A 22,503-nucleotide genomic window follows, 5' to 3' on the forward strand; every position below is an offset into this window, starting at 1 on the left:
TGTAGGCAGCTTGCCAATGGCCCTAATGAAGAGCATCTCTTTGAATTATCTGTGGATGAGGAAAGGATAAAGTCTGAGCCCTGGAATATTTGATCCTCTTTGTGCTGCTGTTACGAGGGCTTACTGAAGCCAGACGCACCGGACCTTCTGGAACTGTAATTTATGGAAACCTTAATTTCTCTGCTCTAATAAGGCTTTGCATAATAAGAGCGAGAATGCAATTATTAATTCCTGCAAGTGTTTTGTGAATTCCTTTATGCTATGGTTCAGGACTCCCAAAGAATAGGAGAAAGGGAGATTTTACTTAGTTGGCACAAGGGTAATGGGTCTGAAAAGTAGTTTGAGTTTCCTGAAAATAAATCTGCATGGCTTTCTAAATAGCTGACAAAGTATATTACAGATGGAAGTCATTTATCAGCAATTTACTGCACAATGCTTCACCCAGAAATATTTCCACATAAATTCACCTAGTAAAAAACAAACAGAATTCAAGCTCCTGCTTTTGGGGGCAGTTGAGGGGGTGGGGAGCACAAATAATACAGATAAATAAAGTTAACACAGATTTGCCAGAGATGTGTAGTTACTTTTTTAAGGGTGCCAGTATAATTAATACATCTACAACAATGACTGCTAAATAATTGTTTTGTACATTGATGGCAAAAAACATAAAACAAAAAAACAACCAAAAAAAGGCACATTTTGAAACTGTTAACTGCCTATGTTCATATGCAGCGGCCAAAGTCTATAACGCCACCACTTTACTTGGGTGATGGTGTTCCTTCCTCTGCTTGTTTCACTTCTTAGTGCTTAACTCACCAAGCAGCACTTTCACTCAAGACTTCCACCATGTCCCTAGGTTGCTTTGAGAAGGACACGAGTCCAGCAGAGTCCTGAGTGTGAAGTCGTAGGTCAGAAGTGTATTTCCACACAAAGAATGATTATGTTTTGTAATGATGAGTGTGCTAATTATCCTGATTTGATCATCGTATACTGTACACAAGTACTGATAGTCAACTCTGTACCCCACAAATATGTAAATCAATTATGTTTCAATAAAAAATTAATTTAAAAAATAGAAGTGTATTTCCAACTTATTTAAGATGCTTGTTTTTTGTAAGATATGTGCCCTTTGCACATGGAGGTGGGGGGGGGCAAGCCTCAGAAGGTTTGTTTCGACCCTCTCTATGCCTCAGTGTGGAAGGCAGACAGACACACACGCACCCCTTTTATTCACCCAGGGTCACTTGTCATTAGGTTTTGCCCAGAGTCAGTCAATGCACTCTTAGCCCTGTATCTCTAATGGTTAGCGCCCTCTGGTGACGCATGTAAAAATGACACCCAACTGACAAATTCTTTAAAAAATATATTAATATGTCATTTATTATTATACATCAAGGAACACACACTGTTTATTTCTCATTTGCTATAAAACCTTCCTCTGAGGTGCTAATTAAAAAATATTCTTAGCATGATTATGATTTTTTGATTACAAAAGAAAAATATGAAAGAGAATGATTTATGGAAGAAATCCTTAATCGCCAAGCCAGGTTACTAGTAACAGTCCCCAAATCTCCTAGTTCAGGATAGAACTTGGATATTTAAAAACACTCAACACAGATGTAAGATAAGTTATCTGGGTTGCACTGTAAATATCCCATTTCATCTCAACTGAAATTTCAGGTTGTTAGCAATGACATAGATGATACGAGAAGTCACGTGCTGTGGGTGACAGCACCCATGAAGTCACTTGCTCTTTAAGTTCTTAAAATTTTCAGAGAGAAGTATATAAATGGCAGGTGTGAAGCATAAATTTGAACCACATGTCCCATTACAAGAAGTTGCAGAAAGAACCAAGTCAGGAGACGGCTTGTATTCTACTGAAAGGAATGCCTTATAACTATTTGTAAACAGAGACAAAACCTTGCAAGCATTAATCATCATCCACGTCTTCTCCAACTTGTTCAAAGGGTGCGTGACCACTCTTTGACCCTTCCAGTTCGACTCTCTGGAGAGAGGTCACTTGTAAAAAAAAAAGCTTTGTGACGTGACTGCTTAACACACATTTTATGACCGTCAACATCTATGTATATTTTCAAATACAGGCACAAAGTGCCATTGGAAGAAAAATTTTGAAAGAGATCTATTAGGAAATATACAGGAAAGTCAGAAAGGCTGCCTCTTTCAGAATACAACACATGCACGAAAATCCCCAATTCCTTTCCTAGAAGTTACACTCTGCCAGGTGAGTGTCTACACATACTTTGACAGCATAAAATGCAACGCATTACCTGACAAACTTCATAGAGTAATTTGTACTGCTCCTCTTGCTTCTGCAGGCTGCACAAACTGCATCCCATGTTTAGAGAAACGTCAAAGGAAGGCTTCAGTACTCGCCAGCACTTGGGAAGGCAGCTCCCTTAGAGTGCAGGCATTGACGATATCCACAGAGCCTCAGGTGAGTCAGGCAGCTGCAACACTTCACACTGCCATTGCTCTCTAAGGCTGGAAAACAACTCTGCCCCCCTCCAAGCTTTCCTCCTTTCCCTTGCAGCATGCATGCATGCACACACAGACACACACACACATACACCACTCCCTCCTCCGAGTGACTCTGGCAGCTGGATTGTGGTCCAATGCACACGCTATATATACTGCTGCTCATGCATATTAATCAGCTCTCATTGACTATTCATAACAGACAATGATACAGAAGCTATAATTGCCAACTATGACAGTTGAAATTTCTCTAATTAACAAGCAAGTGCACCAGTGGTAGGGAATAATAAAAGACACAATTTTGCAAGCCATTTTCTGGCAGTTACAAATAAACATGACTGCGTTTTTAGGAAGGTCTCTTAGGATAATCCCTAATGTGTTTCAGTTAAGTAGAAATTCATTTTTAAATATATCGTAAAATTTCTGATGATATAAAATATATTTAATGCTGCAGATAATGATGGCATATAAACAGAGTTTATGGAAAGGACATGTTTTGAATAATGTTCATATAATATTTAGCGCTTTACAAAGTTGTAGGAAAAATACTCCATATATGAATAAAATATAAAAAATTTTAATTGCAAGATATATCCATGAGTATGCAAAGTAGTCAGGGGTTGTAGGGAGAGGAACTGCCCCACAGGTGAGCAAGCAGCTAATTATTACCAAAATGTATTTTCAGTTCCAAAAGCAGAAAGTTATTTGTCGAAGGGCTGCCCAGCTAACTGGCCGGAAGAGAAGCAGCCAGCTTCATCCATCTCTTCAGCTATTTAGATGCTGCAGATATTTCAGAGATTATATTGCTGAGCCAATTGTCACTGGTTACTATAGATCAGTATCTGATGTTCCAGATCTGCCTAGATCACTGCAACTATGCCCTGCACTGTGTGTCGAGAAAGCAGGGAGCTGCAAAATTACACATGGAAGGTGAGCACAGACAGCATTTAAGAATTTTGGTCCTTGCTATGTTGCTTCTCGCCTCCCGCTCCAGCCTCTGTCCCACTGAGTAAGCTTGAGAGCTTCTTAAAAAACATTGCTTTTTATAAACAATTGCCCCACTGCCTGAATGAAATGCACAGGTACCTTTTTCTTAACCCAAATAGTTGATGTTTAAAATTCTCACAATTGATTCCAGAGCCTTCCCCAACCACTTCATTTCATAAAGGTGTAACTGTCTCTGAGGAGGACTCCCACATCCCCTGTCAAGAGGTGTCATGGGGCCTGAAGAATAATGCTCCCTTTCTCCAGGAGCCAAGGCACACCTGAGACATGAGTAAACCAGTCCCAATAAAATCCCGCTTGGGCTAGCAGCCAGCAAATGCATCTGTCCCATTTCTCAGGCACAAAGATGAGGCACGGTGAATTGGCTCAGACTAGCTAACAGCCCCAACTTGCTGGAATGGATGGAAAGGAGCACTTGGTATCACTACCTTGGCCGGGGCAGAAAGCTAGCCCCAGAAGGAGAAAGCCACAGACGGAGCATGATTGCTGAGTTGCTTGATGCTGTAAAGCCCCCTGTCAATCCATGAGCAAGTTATTGGCACCTGTTTCCTAATTGCTAAATAACAGGTGTGATACTCACTACCTCGCAGAATTTCGTGGCGACAATATGAGAAAACAAAAGCAGCTCAAACCAAAAACAGAGGTCATGCATGTCCACTCCTCTTCCTCATCTCCACACATCCAGTCCATCAGTAAGTCTGGATCGTTCTACCCCAAACTGGATCTCAAATCTGTCCGTTGCTACCTGTTGCTGCTGCCACCACCATCAGCTCTCACCTGGATGACGTCAAGCACCTGGCAACGCACTCTCCATTTCCTCTCTTGCCTACCCACTGGTTGCCTCCTTCCCCCAGTTCATCCTCCACACAGCCGCTGGTCTTTACCGAGTAGGATAGGCTCACTTTACTGCTTGCTTAAAAACCCTCCAATGACTTCCCGTTACACTTGCATTAAAACCCAAACTCTTCACCAGGGCCTACAATGCCCTGTGAACACTGGTCCTTGCCCATCAATTTCTCCAGATGCATCATCTCCCCGCCTGCTCTGGTGCTCACCACTCTGCCACCAAGCCTCGGGCCTTTGCCTTTGCAGGTCCCTCTGCAGAACTACTCCCCCCTTTTCCTTTTCACCAACCACTCATCCCCCATCTCAGCTCAAATGAAGCCTCCTCAGAAAAGCCTCTGCCGGGTGTCTTGTATGAATTTACTTCCCAATCACTGTCAGATCATCCTGTTCTTTGCCTCTGATCCCTTTTCAACATCAGTCACAGTCCTCTTTCCTTATGCTTATTTGTTTACCAACTGTCCCCTGGTACAAGCATTTCAGCTTCCCGATGGCAGGGCCTATGTCTGGGTCTCCACCAGCCAGGGCCCTGTGCCGGGGCTCAGGACACTAGTGTCAGCGGGCTGAACGAACAGATGAAGTGTGGCCCAGCAGTCTCACAAACCCAGAAAGCCCAGTACGGACTGGCAGTCACGACCACAGAAAGGAAAACAAAATGTACTTGGTACCCCCATGACAGAAGGAATTTCAGTCATAGTGGGCTCACCACCCACAAAGTTGCAGGCCTTTACATAATTGTTTTCACATGGTTTTGTAGTGTCTTTTTCCTGAACATCCACAAATAAATGCAGAAATGGGCCCACGCTAAGTGGTTAGGGAATGTATATAAATCCTTTTACTCTTTGTTAGAAAACATTCAAATCTTAATAATGAGCGGGGCGAGTTTTATCACATATCGCACTGTCCTTCAGAACAGTGGTTCTGAAATGTTTTGGTCTTAGGAACCCTACACTAGTAAAAATGATTAGGCACCCCAAAGGGCTGTTGTTCATGTGGGTTGTATCTATCAATATTTATCATATTAGAAGCAATCAGAAATTTAAAAATATTTATTCATTTAAAAATAGCAACCCACTACAAATGAGCATTAATATAAACATATTAATGAGTATTAAATAACATTTTAATAAAATTATTGTATTTTCCACAAAATAATTTTTTGAGAAAGGCATTGTTTTACATTTTTGCAAAGCTCTTTCATGTCTAGCTTCTTTGAAGACAACTAGATTTTCACATTTGCTTCTGCATTTAACTGCTTCTGATATGTCATATCACCTCTAGGAAACTCTACTGTACAATCTTAAAAGAACGAGAAAGGAAAATAACATCTTGGTATTTTTATGAAAATAGTTTTGATTTCACAGGACCCCTGTAACAGTGTCGAGGACCCCCATGGGTGCCTGGGCCACACCTTGAGAACTGCTGCTTAGAAGGGCACTTCCATGGGTGTCCAAGAGCCTCATGCTTGGGGGTGGGGAGAAGAGTGGAGAGGATGCTCACACAAATCAACTCATGGTTGGTTTTCCACTCCTGTGATTAATTATGTGTTATTTGGAATCAATAATGCAAAACACTCATGCGCCCATTATGGCTAAAACAAGACATACCAAAGTGATTATTTGCAATAAAAGTACCCTTTACTTGGGAAAATCATCTAGCACATTTAGAATGCAGTTTCATTTTCAAAATGTTGCTTGCACAGAGTGTGTAAGAAACACACAATCGTGTAAAAGGAAGCTCACCTGTATTATGATGCATACCATGCCATTCAGTAATGCTGATCCAAGAGGCAGCAGGAGGGCAAAGAAAGTCTGTTAGTGACAGGAAGTTACCGGTATTAGAAGAGAACAGCTGTCCCAGTAAAAATGAAAAACTACTGGCCGCTCAAAGGCACACATTGTTTGAAGAAGATGCTTAACATCTTTTTCATGTTAGGAATCACATCATCCGAAAGCTCCCACTAAGCTCACCAGAGCACAGGGCCCTCTTCTCGGGCCCGTGCACCATCAGACACCTGCCTGCTCCTGCCTTCACAGAAATGAAAAATAAAGTGCCAAGAGGGGTCACCAACGAACACACAGTGAGACAAACAGAAGAGGCACGTGCAGAAAGGCCTTACGGTACCCGGGAAATAGCCTTAATAATCCTTCTTTGAATGTCCCAAGTCATCGGGGATGCTGCAGAGTCGGCAGATGTAGACATGAACTTAAGCTCACTTAATTGCTGACTGAGCTATCTACGTCATGCATATTCTTTGCAGGACACTGGTTTGGTCGTTTATTTGATACCTGAAATACGACCTTATTGTTTTCCCCAGTGTATGATGAGATACATCACAAACTGCTAACTTCCAGTTGAGCCATATGGACTTCTGGGAAGAGCCATATCAAAAAAGAAGTGGGAGGACAGGGCCAAGTAGGAAAACAGGTCCATTTGAAGCAATGGCCTCCCGTGGCTGGCACCAGCTAGTCATGGGGTAGGTGCTGCTTCCCCCAAGTCTCTTAGACCCACCACTGGCTCTGCCTTTCCTCGGGCTCTTTTCAGCTTCCTTCTGGATCATGCTGATTCATTAATGGGTCTTCTTCTGGTTCAGACCTCACTCTCCCCTCAGTTCCTATTGTACACTGTGGCTAAAATAATCCTTAACATAGGCACGCACACAGCTGATATTATCCATCCACGTGTGCAGACCCGACCCCTCCTAGTCTTCCTGCCTGACTTGTGTCCTCTCTGGACAGGCACACTGCTGTCACTCCACTGTGTTAGACTCCTTCATGCATCCATGTCTGTACAGCTGCTTTGCCCACAGCCTGGAAATGCCCAATTTCATTGTCGTCAATATGCCCTTTAAAAATCTCACCTCCTCTGCCCCAGTGACAGGAACCCTCCTGGGTGCACTGTGGCACTTCCTGTGTGCTTCCTTAGGACATCGATTCACATCAGGTGGTCATTTTGTGTTTGCATCACTCTCTTCCTCCCTGGAGAGGGCTCTTCCAGTCCAAGAACCAGGCCTCGTTCAGCTGTGTGTGCCCACCAACTCCCTCCGTTGAGGATACTCAATAAATATCCGATGAATAAGTTCAGCATCAGGTATTTTTGAGGACTTGCCAGGCATTTTTCTGCGTTCTGAGAATACAATAGTGACTAAATGGACAATAGTGTGCAAAACAGACAAAGAAGTCTGCTCTCTCTCACAACAAGGTAAAGGTCATAAACCTGGAAACCGCACTTTTTTGCCTTTGGTAGGAAAATTGCTTCTATAAGCCCTACATACTAGTGGGGGCCAGAGACTCAGAATCCCAATGTGTTGAGGAAATGGCTTAGTAACTTCTAGTTAACCCTCACTGTTGTCAAGGTGACTTTTCAACAACTTGTCTGAACCACATTTAGTGAGTGGCCATTAGTTCCTGAACAAGGAGTAACAGGTAGCTGAGTGTGGATGAAAACCATGTCATCAGTGCAAAGAAAAAAAGCAACTTCAAAGATGTGAGAACATACACACACACACACATGCCAGATGAGCTGAGAAAATATGTAATAGCAGCTATGAGTGCAGTTTTGCTTCTGAAAAGCTACATAAGCTCACGACATCTGCTCAAGACCTCACATCTTATTTTTTTAAATGGAAGAATATTCTTTTCTTTGCCAAATAGACTGAGGTGCTATGTTGAGGGCACTTCCTCTGGGCTCTGGGTAGGAACACGCTGGCTGCTTGAGACTGGTAACGTGCTGTCCTCCCTGGAAGTGAACTGGAGAGAAGGCACCTGCTGAGCCCAGGGAGGAAGTGGAGTCAGGGCAGCGGCAAGGGTGGCCTGCAGACACTGCGCAGGCAGACGCCATCAATCTCTAAGAGTCCACTCAGCTGACCCTGAAACAGGCTGCAGGACAAGAACGCAGCAAGAGCAACAGGGACCAGGAACGGGGGAGACCAGAACGTGGGCATCTATGTCCATGGTGGCCAGCAGAAAAGAGCTCCAACGGGCCTCGACTTCAACAGAAAAGCCAAGCGTTCCGATGGCCTTGACAGCCAGGGATGCCCGTGTGTGACACTCTTACTCCTCGGCAGATCTACAGCATGTTGTGTGTTTCAGATGGTACCAGCCAGTGCCTCTTCCCATCATTGGTGACAAGTGGGTGCCTCCTTTGCCCAACTAGATTTGAAGTTCCTGAGTCAGTCATCTCTAACGTTGATTCTGGCACAGGATTGGAGCAGGGAAGGGTAGCGGGTCAGCTCAGTCCAGTCCGTCAGAACAACTTGCACAGCATGGGGAGTTCACAGCCTCTTGGGAACTTGGTTTCCCCACCTTACAGTGGGGTGACTCCCCTCTCCCCAGGTTGTGGGGAGAGGACTTATTAAAAGAGATAAGGCCTGTGAAAGCTCTTGGAACACAGTCTGTCGGTGTGCAACAAACCAAAAGAAAAGTGGCAAACTTTGGGGACCAAATAGCCCTTCCAGCATGTTCCAGCGTGAGGATAACCAAAGGTTTACTGTAAGGGGCCAGAGAGTAAAAATGTAAAAAAATTCTTAGTTTGTAGGCCATACCAAAATAGGCTATGTGCTGGATTTGGCCTGTGGACTGTAATTTGCAAATGAGACTATCACCGACTAAGCAAAGAGTTCTTCTGATACAATGAGGTGGTGACCCCTCTTATCCGCATTTTATCCAGAAGGAAACTGAGGCTCAGGGAGGCAAAGTCATTTACTGAGGAGCACACAAACTGCAAACGGTAGAGATGAGATCAGAATTTGGACTGTGCAAACCCAGAGCAAGTCAGACCTTACGCCTTCATTAAGAACGCTGATGCATGCACACAGGCTTTAAAAGCTGGTTTCTTGTTGGGAAATGGCAGGAGCTGGTAAAGAAAACAATCTAAGAAACACAGTGTACTCATGGTGATACTCATCTGCACGCAGGACAAGGTATGGCTTGCTGAAACCATGATGCGTTCCACACTCATTCTGGATATGCTTTTCCCTTTAAGTATTTACAGCCACCAAACAGCCTGACCCACAGGAGTCCCTGCCAAGTCTGGGATACAAAATGGCTCACGTTCCACCAGTGGTCTCTTTGCTTTTGTGAATGTGAGGGATGCGCATCTAGGGCTTTATTCTGAATGGCATGTGGAGGTGATGGACATTGTGGCTTTGTGACAGCTAGGCCCCCAGACACTCTGGGGGTTACCACATGCCTGCTGAGAATCTCGGGGACCTGCTCCAACCATCAGACATAGGGTTCCACCTGAGAGCAGGGAAGGAGATCCAAGGCCTGAAGTCCAGGCAGGAGAGATGGAAGAAAAGGGGATGTGTGAATACTAGAGACAGAGGAGAAAGGGGAAGCCAACTGGGGAGGGTGTCAGAACAGGATTTGTAGGAATTTGCATGAGGGTGGGCACATCCTTCAAAGTCCCCAGGGCTTAAGCCAGGCTTAGTTGAGAGGAGAGAGGACCCTGAGGAGAGAGGAGAGTAAGAGACAGGACAAGAGAAGAAAACAGGACTAGAGGAGGCAGTGAGATTTGGCACTGGCGCTGCAGGTACATGTGAAAACAGCAATTGTGTTATGGTACATTCAGAGAAATGACTAGAATAACGTGTAGGAAAAAATGTCAAGGGGAAAACAATATTATGAAACCTTGAGGGACAAAAGAGGAGATGTAATCTCATCTCACTAAGTTAAAAAAAAATTAAGATAGAAGTACATGCTGGACGAGTGTAGCACCTTCAAAATTTTGAATTAGGTGCAAATTAAACAAATCAGGAGTATTTAAAAATCAGCAGCAGTTACCTAAAATATGTTTTGTGGGTTTTTTTGACATTTTTTGATAAATTCCTAAGATCTGGCACAGGAGATCTTGCATTCCCATCGGACAAAAAAGAGGAGGATCAGGATAAAGCTGTCCTTTGAGATGGGGTGTGTGGTCCCCATTTCCCACAGCCCCTCCCAGGCCTCCTCACTGTCCAGTTTAAGCTGCAGGACACCGAGGTACGCAGGTCTCTGTGGTGTTGGTCATATATTACAATATGAAATACAAGAGCCTCTGCACAAGACCACAGGGGGAGTCTGCAGCGCAGGCTGCTTGGTGGCCTGCCCCCCACCCCCATCTGGGGGAGGCTGCGTCTGCTGTGAGCTCACTTCTAGAGGGGGCGTGGGAACCCGGCTGCTCCCAGCCTCGCCCCAACGCTGGCCCAGGGGAGGTGGGAGGAAAGCAGCAGCAGCAGCGGTGTCAGTGCCATGGGTGGAAATAAAAGCCTCGCCCCATGTCCTCGACCCATTCATTCACAACTCCTTATAAATCACCTACCACAAGCCAGACACTGTTTAGTGATAAACAGAATGCACAGAATTCCCTGCCCTCATGGGGCCGCCACCTGCATCTGACTTGCAGCCACCACAGAATGACAGCTGCCCTGGCGAAGTTGGCTGATGGCTTCCGAGTTGCCAAATTCCAACAATCCCTTAGTCCTCGGCCTGGGTGATGTTTCTGCAGTGACGTTCCACGTGGGGTCTTCCCATTTCTACTTTTGTGCATTCCAAACTTTCACAGGAAATTACCATGATTTTTTTGATGTATGGCCTCTATTACTATTCACTTGATATTCTTCTTTAATGCTATTACTCACTTGGTTTTACCTAAATATATTTTTGAAATAAAATCTAACCCCTACTATAAATGGAAAATCAGTATTGCTTGCAATGTATAAAAAATTATAATGAAAATAATCACATGAATTTCAAAAAAACCCCGGCTCATCCTCGTATCACATCAGTCTGACATCCCACCATGTGTAACATGTTTGGGATGAACGTCCATTTGGCACTGAATTTCAGCTTCACCGTGACCTTTCCCAAACCTGTCCCTCCAGCTTTCTGTATCTCCCCCTACCCCTCCTGGGCTCAGGTCCGCTTTCCGATGGACGTCCCCAATCATTTCATTCTATGATGCTTTCACTGATCCTGTTAGCATTGACTAGAATACCCTCTGCACATGCTTTTTTGCTTGTTGAAATTTGAACTCCACCCTTCAATTCCCATGCATAGTAAAGCCAACCCCAATTCTATCCATCAAAATTGATTTCTGCTCCCTAGTGTTCTGCCAGAGCATTTGCTGCAATCTGCACTGTGCCAGCTTAGGGGCATGTCTGTCTACCCTCCCAACCACTTCATCCAAGTGGGCAAACGATAGGCTAAGTATTTGGGATAAAATAGTGATGGTGATCAGCCTCTTACTTCTAAGAGGAAGGTTACAAGTTCCTGAAGACAGAAACCCCACAACGGTTTATGACCAATAAATAGCTTCATTATAGTGATTAGTCAACAAGCAAGTACTTAACTGAGCATCTGTGCTACACATTGTACCAGCTGAGGGAACACAGAAAAATTATAAAACCTTGTCTCTCTACTCAAGGAGCTTACTACTACTTCTGGGAAACAGGACTAAACTGTAAAGGGGGAAGGGAGAAGTCAGTGCTCCAGAGAGCAGGGGTGGAGGACAGATGAGGAAAATTTCTCCCACAAAGCTGATGAGGTCACTACAACAAAGCTCCTCGGGGCCATGGTTTTTGGCTTGCTATGATTACTCAGCCTTTGTGGAGCAGCATAATCTGAGCTGTGGTCCACAGGCATGGTGGTCTGGAAGACAAATGAATGAAAGGACAGAAGTGACATGTGAAGAGGAGGCCCGGGATTGGTGTGGACAGTGGAGTGAAGCAGAAGGTACAAAAGGACGAGAGGGTGACAATAGGGTAGAGACAGGGAGAGACAAATCTGAATTCAGAACTGGGTGCTCCAATTGGCAAATTATTTTGTATTTTCTTTGGTGGATCTCAGGGGTTCTGGGAAAAGCAGCTTTCCTTTTTCATTCTTGGCCAGACTCTAGGATTCAGGATATGCCCCAAAGTAGATCATCCTTTCCACTAGCCTGTAATTGAACCATAGGCTACTTAGCTGTTCACATCTGAAGGAATTTGGAGGACAGGAGAAGCATGGGCTCGATGGATGACTTGGGCACTACAGGAAAGCTAGTTCAATATTTTAAAATCACTCAGAAGATAAACACGTAGTTGCAAGGAAGAGACTTACTTGAGGAAAGAAAACACTGCAGGGTGAGGCTTCATAATTCAGTCATACCTATAAGGTTCTTGTGCTATCAAGTCTGAAATTATTTATCAAGCTTCTATCCTGGATTTACTTTTATATAAAATAGCACTTCAGAGAATAAGTGAGTAAACACCATTATGACCAATGGTTTGTTTTAAGAGAAAAATGCTTCCACAAGTGGCAATACTAATTTTTTAACATTCTCTAGAAAAATATAACAACTCGATATACTTGAGAGCCGGGTAAGAACTATTGACATTGTACTTAATCTTTAAAACCGATATATGTGTGTCCAAAAGCTAATAAAGTTCGCTGTTCTATAAATGCAGGGAAAGGGGAGTTAAACACTAGATCACAGTGAACACACTTGCTTAGGATTCTGATCTTATGGCCAGAGCCCAGGGGCAGGGAAAATTGAAGTGATTTAAAATAGTCCCTGATAGGATATATCTGATATTAGTGGGCCTGCTAAAGCGAAGCAGTAATATCAGAGAGATACGAAGATGTAAAACCCATTAATGTGCGTCCAAATGTTCTGGTGCCTTGACCTCAACATCTTTCAGGTGACTCGCCCATGGGGGCAGGCAGAAGTGTGCTGGGTACCCTCAGCTAGGAAGCCAATAAGTGGGTGCTCTGAAACCACAACTGTCTGGAATGAATTGAGGAACATTAACAGCTTATTTCATCTTACACCTGTCACTGCAGAGGTGTCCCCGTCAGCACTCTGAGTTCTCCCCACCATCTTTTTGTGCCAATCTGCCATGACCTACCTTGGGGAGAGGCACTTTACAACAGGAAAAGGAACAAATACACGGGCGTGTGTTCAGTGGGGGTTCGTTCAAAGCTCTGTTTGGCCAAGCCATACCAAGGTCCCACCGCTAATTATTAATTCTGTCGTGTGCACTGAAGACCAACTGTCTTCATCATTTGGATTTCATGAACTGGTAAAATTAAAGGGGAAAAATGCTGAGGACCAGAGTGACCAGATACATATTTCGTCTTATTAGGACATTTAAACGTTCATTTGTTAGTACCTTAATTGGAAAAAAAGCCCTGAAAGAATTATTGGACATAATCTTGGATTTTCAAAACAGAATACAATCATGTGTCACTTAACAACGGGTACACATTCTGAGAAATGTGTTGTTAGGCAACTTCGTCATTATGTGAACGTCACAGAGTGTACTTAACACAAACCTCGATGGTACAGACTGCTACACACCCACGCTACATGGTATATAGCCTACTGATCTGACCACTATCATGTATGTGGTCCATCATTGATCAAAATGTCATTATATGGCCCATGACTGCAAATTTCTATTTACACAAGACTCATTACACTGTTTTATTTGCCTAACTCTCCGTATAGCTATTCAGTCACTGCAGGTACATGTCCCAAGCTGGAGAACAGCGTGGAGACTAGGCTGCTTCTGGTGACATGAAACTTCCCCACCTTAGGAAGAGGGTTTAACCCAGGTGCACAGAAGAATGGAACACCTTTTCTGCTCAGTTTCTTCTTGAAAAACTGAATCGTACTGCATCAAGCCCATATGTTTGACTCCTGCGTTCTGTGCTGCCCATCTCAGCCATGCCAGGTGAGCTGACTCCAAGCTCCTGCCTTCTCCCACTTTGTTTCTTCCCAGCTTGCTCCAGCTCTCTGGTGACAGTCAGGAAACAGTATGGAAGCATTCCTGACCAATTCAGACTGACGTGAGCTGAACCTTTCCTGCTACTTGCCAGCCTCTTGAAATATATATATATTTTGCAATCCATGTATCTGTGTTTCTGTTTCCTCCCATCTCAAAATTATTTCCAGTGGTGGAGAAACAAACTTTGTGCACCTTCTTAAACTGCAAATCCTTGCTCTCTCCTCCCTGCAACTGTACTGCTCCCTGATGGGTACAGGAAACAGAGGCCTCTCTCCCTGTGGTCTCAGGTCTCTGGGCATACAGGCATGCTCTCCCAGGCCCCATGCCTCCCACTGTTGGCTGTTCTAGCCTCTTGCTGCCTGTCTCCTCCCCACCCAGGCCTACAGATGTTTCTGGACATATTCTAAAGACTCTCAAATCTGCCAACTCCCAATCTACTCCTCCTCCTTCCTTTCATTGCTGCATTTCTTGATAGAGTAGTTTACCCTTAAGTTTTTCTTCTGTCACCTCAACCCATGTGTGTTGGTTTGGCCACCCCAATCCCTCCTCCCACAGTCAAACACAGTCCACTAAAATATCCCATCTAGGTTCATAATGACCTCTCAATTGTCACAACCAAGAGCTTTATATAAGTCCTTGATTTAAACTATCTAAGCAGGAGGACCTAGAGGTTTATAGTTTAAGCTTTGCCTCCATCAATTTTAGAGATAATTAAGTCACAGTCCAAAAAGATTAGGGGCTTTGTGGCCAAGGTAGACCAGCTACTTATGGCAGAACCAAGATGTGACTCCAGCCTTCTGGCCATCACGTTAATGTTCTTTTTCCTAAAAACTACCACCTGCCATGACCTCCCATGCAAAATCTGACCCTGCTGACCACCCACTCCTTCTAAACTCCTCTCTTGTCTTCCCAATAGTATATATGTCTGATCTCCATGGATCCTTCTGGCAACTCATGCCAGCTCCTTTTCCTCCTCCTGCCTTATAAATCAATGTGGGTACACCCAACTGTCACAGCCCTTCCCGCAGTAAGTGTAGTACTGAGCACATATGTTAATTTTCTGCTTCCTGCCACGCTGCTGTCTCTGTATACTGTCAATGGGAGTTCAACATATTAGAAATGCTCTCTGGCATCTAACAACATATTTCCCTTTCATCCCCTGTGAATAAGTACCTACCATGTGAGATTTGGTAGAGTAGGGGGATCTGGGATCAGACTACCTCATTTCAAATCCCAGCTCAGCCTCTCTAGCTCATGACCTGGTGACTTGGCAAATTTTTCCTAAGTCTCCATTTCCTCATCTAACCACATAGGATTGTTATGAAGACTAATGAGAAATTACTCATACTGAATTAGTAAAGTGGCTTGCTCAAAGCATTAACGGTAAATACTCAGATTTTAGTTTTCTTTCTTTCTTTTTAAAAAATCTTCATTATTAATGTCTGCCGGGGGTGATGCTAAGCCCTAGCTCCTTCCCTTGAGTAGCTCAGTGTCTTCTAAGGCCCCCAGACATGTAACTACGTGGTGTCATTAAGCTTTAGATGTGCTATTACAGATGTATGCAGGGGAGAATGGAGAAAACGGAGGGACGAGTTCATTCTACTGAGGGCATCAGCAAAGGCTTCATTTGAAGAGCTAAACATTGACCTGGATCTTGTTTTCCATCCTGGGAACTAAGCTCTCATATGGACCACATGTAAACTTAAAAAGAAGCTTCTTTGAAGAGCAATACCATGGCAAGAACAAAACAGAACAGAATTACTTATACTTTCGGGAGCATCTAGCTACCACTGGTGGACAAGAAACATAGGCCAGAATAATTTGTAGCCACCCCTGAGGACGCTCACAAGATCTGACGCCACAGGACAGAGAAGCCATGGAAACACCTGGTATGACATATCCATACCTGCAGCACAAAAGTCACAACAGGCACCGTCATATTTAAAACCAATCACCATGACTACCACAAGGCAGTTTCCAAAGCTACTGTAAACCTTAGATTTCTGGCTGCAATGAGGGGTGGGGGTGGGAGTGGTGTGGCTAGAGTCGTAAGGCTGATTTTCAGGGGCCTCTGAACCTCCTATTATTGTGGGTTTCTTTGAGTTTCGTTTTATGCTTGGTCTTTGCAGAGATGGGGAAGAAATTACAGATAATTAAAGCATAAAATATTCACATTTCACGGTGGGGCTAACAAGTGAAACTACAAGTAATGATGTAATCCAACTTGTCAAAAAGGGAAATGAAAAGAAGAGACAGAAGGTAGGACAGAGCCTTGGGACCCAGCGTGCCATGTCATCTTCTAATTAACTAACTGATCCTTTAAACTGTCAGACTCAGCGAGGAACTCCATGGCCTGGTGTCTGATTAATATTCATATCTGGGTACTGGATGGTCTGATTTAGGTCCCAGCGGTTGTAGTTAAACATCGGTCTTTAAAAAAGAGAGAGAAATAAAAACCTGCCTGGTGAACCAAAGTCTCCAGGTTTTACATTCATAGGCAAATGAGGGGAGGCCACCCTGAAGTCTGTAATCCACAGTGACAACAAATCCTCCACGGATACATATTGATTTCTGAATCATGACGAGGACTTGTATATTGAAAAAATAATTATTTTGCTTCTTCCTACGGGCAACCACATTGCTAATCACCCCCTGTGCCTCATTGTTAAATAAGCGAACAACGCGTGTGAAATTACACAGCATTCAGTAATATAATCAAGCTTTTAATTTCAAACAAAAATAATTGAATACGTAATTTAATCAAAACAGGCTAGAATCGATCATTTAGTTAAACTGTAATAAGTGGCAACCCGGACTTTTATTCAAATGACATGGGCTGCAAAAGAATATATTCCCTGTCTTATATTGACTTCTCTTGACTAAGAAATGCTTCAGTCCAGGGTGTAAGGAGAACCTATTCTAACTACATGCTTTCTGTGGACAAGGCAGTTGGTCTTTAAAACCAAAGCCAGTACCCAGACAGTGTCTGAGTCTGATTCACACTCCCAACCACCCCCTGCTGGGCGGGACACCTGGGTGGCTCCTCCAGGGAATGGTGACGAGAGAGGACACTAAGGAGGCACTGGGCAAACGATGCCTTTTCCTTAACTCCAAGTTCATTTTTTACTAACAACGTTCAGAGGAAGAAAATAAGTCAGACCAGCTCCACTGCAAGTCCTAACAGCACTGGCTTTTAGAAAATATTTTTATATTTAATATGAGAGCACCTTACCTCTCACAGTGTAAGTCCGTTCCACATTACTGTGTCCTACATTGACATGCTATGTATCCTGTAAACCTTCTCAGTAGCAATTCTTCTTTATCCTATAGAGTTTATTAAACATTCTCAAGCCTTTGTTAAACTTAGTGTTAAGATATTTCGACTTATATTTAAAAATGGGTGTCACTGCTAATGGATGCACAAATTGGAGTAATTCATACACACACTAAATACAAATGGTGTGGAGCAGCTAGACTCAAGCGTATCAAAGCAACCAACAGACACTGAGTCCTACCATGTAATCATACACATTAATAAGTCACAGTTCATTTTCTTTTTGTGGGAAAGGACATGCCACACATATAACCAATATGTTTTTAATAAAGGAATAGCCCATTTCTAACAAATACGTACAAACATTCCAAATGGCTTATAGGGTTGGGTTTCTAGATTGAGCAGAAACTCATGGTCAAGCTGATTCAAGGTACAAGTTTAAATTCCAGAAGATATTTTTGTCTTTCTGTTAACTAGAGTAGGAGAAGGAAGAAAACCATTCAGCAGTGCCAAGATTATTCTCTCTGGGTCATGCCCACCTGTGAAAGGTCAGGACTGAAAGCTAAAGAGGAAAGACTGGCTGATACTGCCCATCAGGAGCGTTAATTCTTTCTGCCTCTCTTTTGATGAGACCATCAAAAGCAATGATCAAAAAAGTTCTTTCCTCAATAATTATTTCTCGGATGATTTGGAACATTTTTCATGCTCCTAAAAAAAAGAAAAAAAAGAAAAAAAAAAAAAAGAAAAGGAAAGAAAGAAGAAAAGAAAAGAAAAAGAAGCTGACACATTCCAAATTTCACACACACCCACCTCTACTTGGAAAAGTTTCGGCTGTCGGAGAAACCTACCATCACTGCCAACCCGACCTGTAAACTCCAAGTCAGGAGGGATCCAAAAACAAGGCAGGGAGAGTCGTGACATCTCACATCAGAAGACAATGTCAGTGTACTGCTTGCCAGGTGACAGGCAGTGCTGTGTTCCTCGGAGCTGCAAATAATTCTTTGGGTGGGGAGCAGGCTCTGGGGACACCGAAACTGGCTCAAATCCATAGGCAATAAAGTAATTAATGGTGTCTTTCAGGGCAAGCGCAGTAAAAAATAATTGCTCTCAAATTTTTATTGCTAATGAATGATTGGTACAGTCAATATTTGTGTTGTTGGGAGTGGATGTGTGGACGTATGTGTGAGAGGGATGGGGAGGAAAGTCTCTTGGATGCAAATACCCAAACCAGTCTATCAGCCTGGTTAACAACTCTGAACTGCCAGACCACAAATGCTGAATATGTTGACTTTAGATGTCTATGGGGAACATATGCCATGGATCAAAGAACACACTGATTAATCCAATAGAGACCAAAGTCTGTCACTTTGGTCATGGTGCAAAGATGCACCAAATGGGGTCACTAAAGAGAGTAAACAAATGGGAGAAAAATACCAAAGTAAAATTGGTTTCAAAGAGGTGCTGAGCTGCCAGCTTCTCATCTAAATGCTACTTGATTATGTAAAAAATATTTCTTCCCCAGCACATCTGCCCAGCTGCATTAAAACATCATTTTGCCTTTCTTAAAATAACTACCAGCTTGCTGACGCCAGGTAACTCTCACTCACATCGTAATCAGTTAATATTACTTATGAGGTCATCAGCTTTCTGTCTATTAATCCCACAGATACTTTAAGTTCTCATCACACACACAGTCTTATAAACATAGATTTAAAGATAAACGCGCTCATGCTGTTTACTGGGAAGTCAACTCTCTTAAGTAACAGGAATCCATTGCTGGTATGAACAGTGGACACAGAGAGAAAACGGTGAGAGTCAAAGTCAGTCAGATATTCACTAGTGTGCATAAGAAATAACCTGCCATGTCTTTATGGGCCAGTTAGCTTGACTGGTTGGACTATGGATGCAGCTCAGGCCACAGTGATGAGTTTGATTCCCGTGTAAAGATGGCGAACAGTGTCAGAGCTACAAAATGAATCCTTAATCTCCAGCCATTGTTCCACAAATATACACTCGGAGTGGGGGGCCTCACGACTTAAAGACACAGTCAGTGTGGTAGGTCAGTCGCCGGGTTCAAGTAGAGGTAGGGGTGAGGGGTGGATTTAGACTGGAGCAAACACATTTCTTTTCTCTGCTACCAACATGATGACAGTCATTTGTTATTTTCTCCAAGAAACCACACAATAGATGCCACATAGAGGTCTCTATAACTGGTATGAGCATATACACTTTAACTTTGCAAAGATAAAGCTATTTACATTTTGCTTCTCTCTATCATTTCACTGAGGGCAGAGGCATGTGCTGGGGACTCTGTGCTGACAGGGAACAACTATATGGCAGAGTCAGTTCTGGCTGGGCCAGGCTTCTAGGGTCATCTTACCTTCCACCCCAGCCAGTGGTGTCATTCATACATTGATTTAATCCCCAGAATTCCAAAGCACACGCCTTTTCTTTCCGCTCTCTTATTTTAGCTGGTTTCCCATTCTGAATTATTCTGATGCTGTCCCTAAAACCATGCTAACACTTTACTAAGTTGATACAGTTGAATAATTTTATTTTATTTATTTATTCATGAGGTAACCAGGGGTGCCGACAAAGCAAGCTTTCCAAAGGAAAATCTGTAACCGGCCACATGTGTTTTTTTTTTTAAAAGTCCATTGCAGTTGTCCTTAACGTGTTCTTCTGCATAATTTATTGGGCAGCTGTCAAACACGCGTGTTCTCCTGTCTCATATCTGACATTTGTACAATAATAAATGACATAGGAAATGGGCTACAAACAAACTGACACTCTGCCATTGAATAAATGAAAGAAAAGGAGTGCGATGATGAGAGAATAGTTGGGAGAAAGTCTGCTGCTCCTTTCCCCGTGGGCAGGCCTCCGAATGCTCTCGCTGGGAATTTTCCAGCAGCCCACAGAAACAGACTCACTTCACAGACACACCTGATCCTCACCACGGCTGTTACGCTTTCTTTTAAAAAAGCACAATCTTTTCAACATATAGTCTTTTCTTTATGCTTTAAGTATAGATAAATTTACATATAATTTTATATAATCTATAATGATTTTATAAAGTCAACAATGTTGATATAGTAATGTAAAACACCGTTTGAAAAACTCTCTTGAAATTTCCCTGAAGAGAACGCCTAATTCCTTTAAGTGAGCCAAACAGCGCAATTCTGAAAGCCTCACACACACAGTTGATCTCCACCGCGAAGCATTGTTACTAAGCGAACATACTCACTCTTTTTGATCTCTTTCCATTTCCTGCATTGTGCTCAGTGCCTCTTATCCTTGTCCAACATCAACAGGTCATTCACAGAGGGGTCAGTGTTGGCCAATATAAATAACCATTATAAAACTTCTAGCATGTTTTAAATCAACAACCAAAGTGGCCTACACTGTTTAAAGTATAAATTCCAAATATTTTCATGGCAAAGGGTAGGCAAGGCCTGTGAAACGTACTGGTAAAATTATAGTTAAATAATCAGATCACAGCAAGCTATTCTAGCACAAGTTTTCCTATTTTAAAACCAGCTTGAAAACAAATATAGATGATAGTGCCCCCCTGGGTGGGATAGTAAGCCTAGGCTTTGTACCACAGACATGTATGTTTCACAAGAGTTTCACACACATGGCTGAAATTACCACCATGTATATACACCCAAGGAGTCTCAGCCAAGTCTAGAAGAGCCAGAGAACTGGACAGCCCAGAGAAATTCAGAGCAGGGAGAGGAACTGACAGCCCCTCTAGTTGCCTCTTCCTTTGCCCTCCCCAAAGCCCATCAGCAAACACCCCCCTACCCTCACCTGAGCAGGGCGAGACATTGCAAGATCAACGTGTCTCTGGACAATTCTCCTTTGGAAAAGGTAATGGAAAGGGGGCTGGTGTGAATAGTTCAAGCATTACTGATATCTGCCTTTGAGAAGGATGACATGTAGTCTATTCTGACTCCAGATTTACCTCTTCTGTCTCCTTTGCCTAGGTTGTTATTGAAAGTAATCCTCATTATCTAAGAACGCAGTCCTTGAGCTGGTTGGAGCAGTATCTATAAATGCTAAGGGTGAAGGACCAAGCAGGCCAAGAATAATATTGACCATAACTCTGATGAAGTCTACTTCTACTGCCATGGACAGATGGCCAAAATATGGTGATGGTTGAGGAAAAGAAGGTTCTAGAACAAGTTTGAAAAGTGAGGCATTATATTACAAATAACTAAAGTGGATTTTTAAAAAAGCATGAATAAGTAAATGAACACATAATATCTAGAGGATGTTTACTCAAATCTCATCTCTGTGTACTGGGATATCAGCTGATTTTAAGTTTCTTCATTACACTAAGATGCTATTTTTTTGCATTGATGTTTTGGTTTGATCAACCTATCATGTTTAGGAGACGTGACTTGAATTTCTACCCTTTCCTGCTGACTTTTCCTGGAATTCCATCCAATTTTGAAGCTCCTATTTCAAGCTATTTGTTTAGAAGTATACATATTTTCCTTGTGAATTGAGCCCTTATCATTTGGGAGTTGCCCTCCCGGTTTTCCCAGTAAGTTTAACCTTTTATTGTTAGGAAAAGCAGCTGATTTCATGTTGGAAAAAGAATCACTATGAGTAAAGACCAAAGACTCTTCTCAGATCATTATCATCATCGTTATTGATATGTTTTAAGCATTACTCTGCACCATGCATTAGGTCATTTAATCTTTACAATAACTCCATGAGGTAAGAATGCTTGCCTATAATATTATTTCCAATTTGTAGACAAAAAAGGTGGGATCTAGAAGGTACGGTAACCTATTCAGATCACATGGTAAGTGCTGGTACCAGAATTAAGCCTCAGTTGACCCAACTATAAAGCTGTGCTCTTAATGATGACATGATGCTGTGCTGATATTAAGACATGGCTATATTGCAACCCCCACACTTGTAAGACATTTCAGATCCAGGAACTCAAAGTATTGACCACTACATCCCACCTATAGAAATCTACTTTCTTAGCCAGTAGAGGTTCTCAGTAGCAAGGTATATGATTTCTGAGCTTCTATTTTTCTTATCTGCAAAACAGACACTACAATAAATCTTGTAAGGATGAATAACTTTTATTTGTTTAAATCTTCTGAGAGGAAGGGATGTA

At 42.8% G+C, this 22,503-nt stretch overlaps 1 protein-coding gene across 3 annotated transcripts in view; it reads right to left on the minus strand.

Annotated features, from left to right (window-relative positions):
- The window catches only part of PDZRN3 (PDZ domain containing ring finger 3), a 231,254-nt gene that overhangs the window by 47,711 nt on the left and 161,040 nt on the right, over window positions 1–22,503 (minus strand). Inside the window, exon 1 of one of the 3 annotated variants that reach the window (XM_063114652.1) lies at window positions 7,205–7,243. The exons of the other annotated variants lie outside the window; for them this stretch is intronic. The gene's annotated coding sequence lies outside the window, so the exon portion shown is untranslated. Of the gene's footprint in view, window positions 1–7,204; window positions 7,244–22,503 lie in introns of those variants that run through there. 3 annotated transcript variants of the gene reach the window in all.

Source organism: Cynocephalus volans, chromosome 11, assembly GCF_027409185.1.
Source record: "Cynocephalus volans isolate mCynVol1 chromosome 11, mCynVol1.pri, whole genome shotgun sequence".
In the NCBI taxonomy this organism is placed as follows: Eukaryota; Metazoa; Chordata; class Mammalia; order Dermoptera; family Cynocephalidae; genus Cynocephalus; species Cynocephalus volans.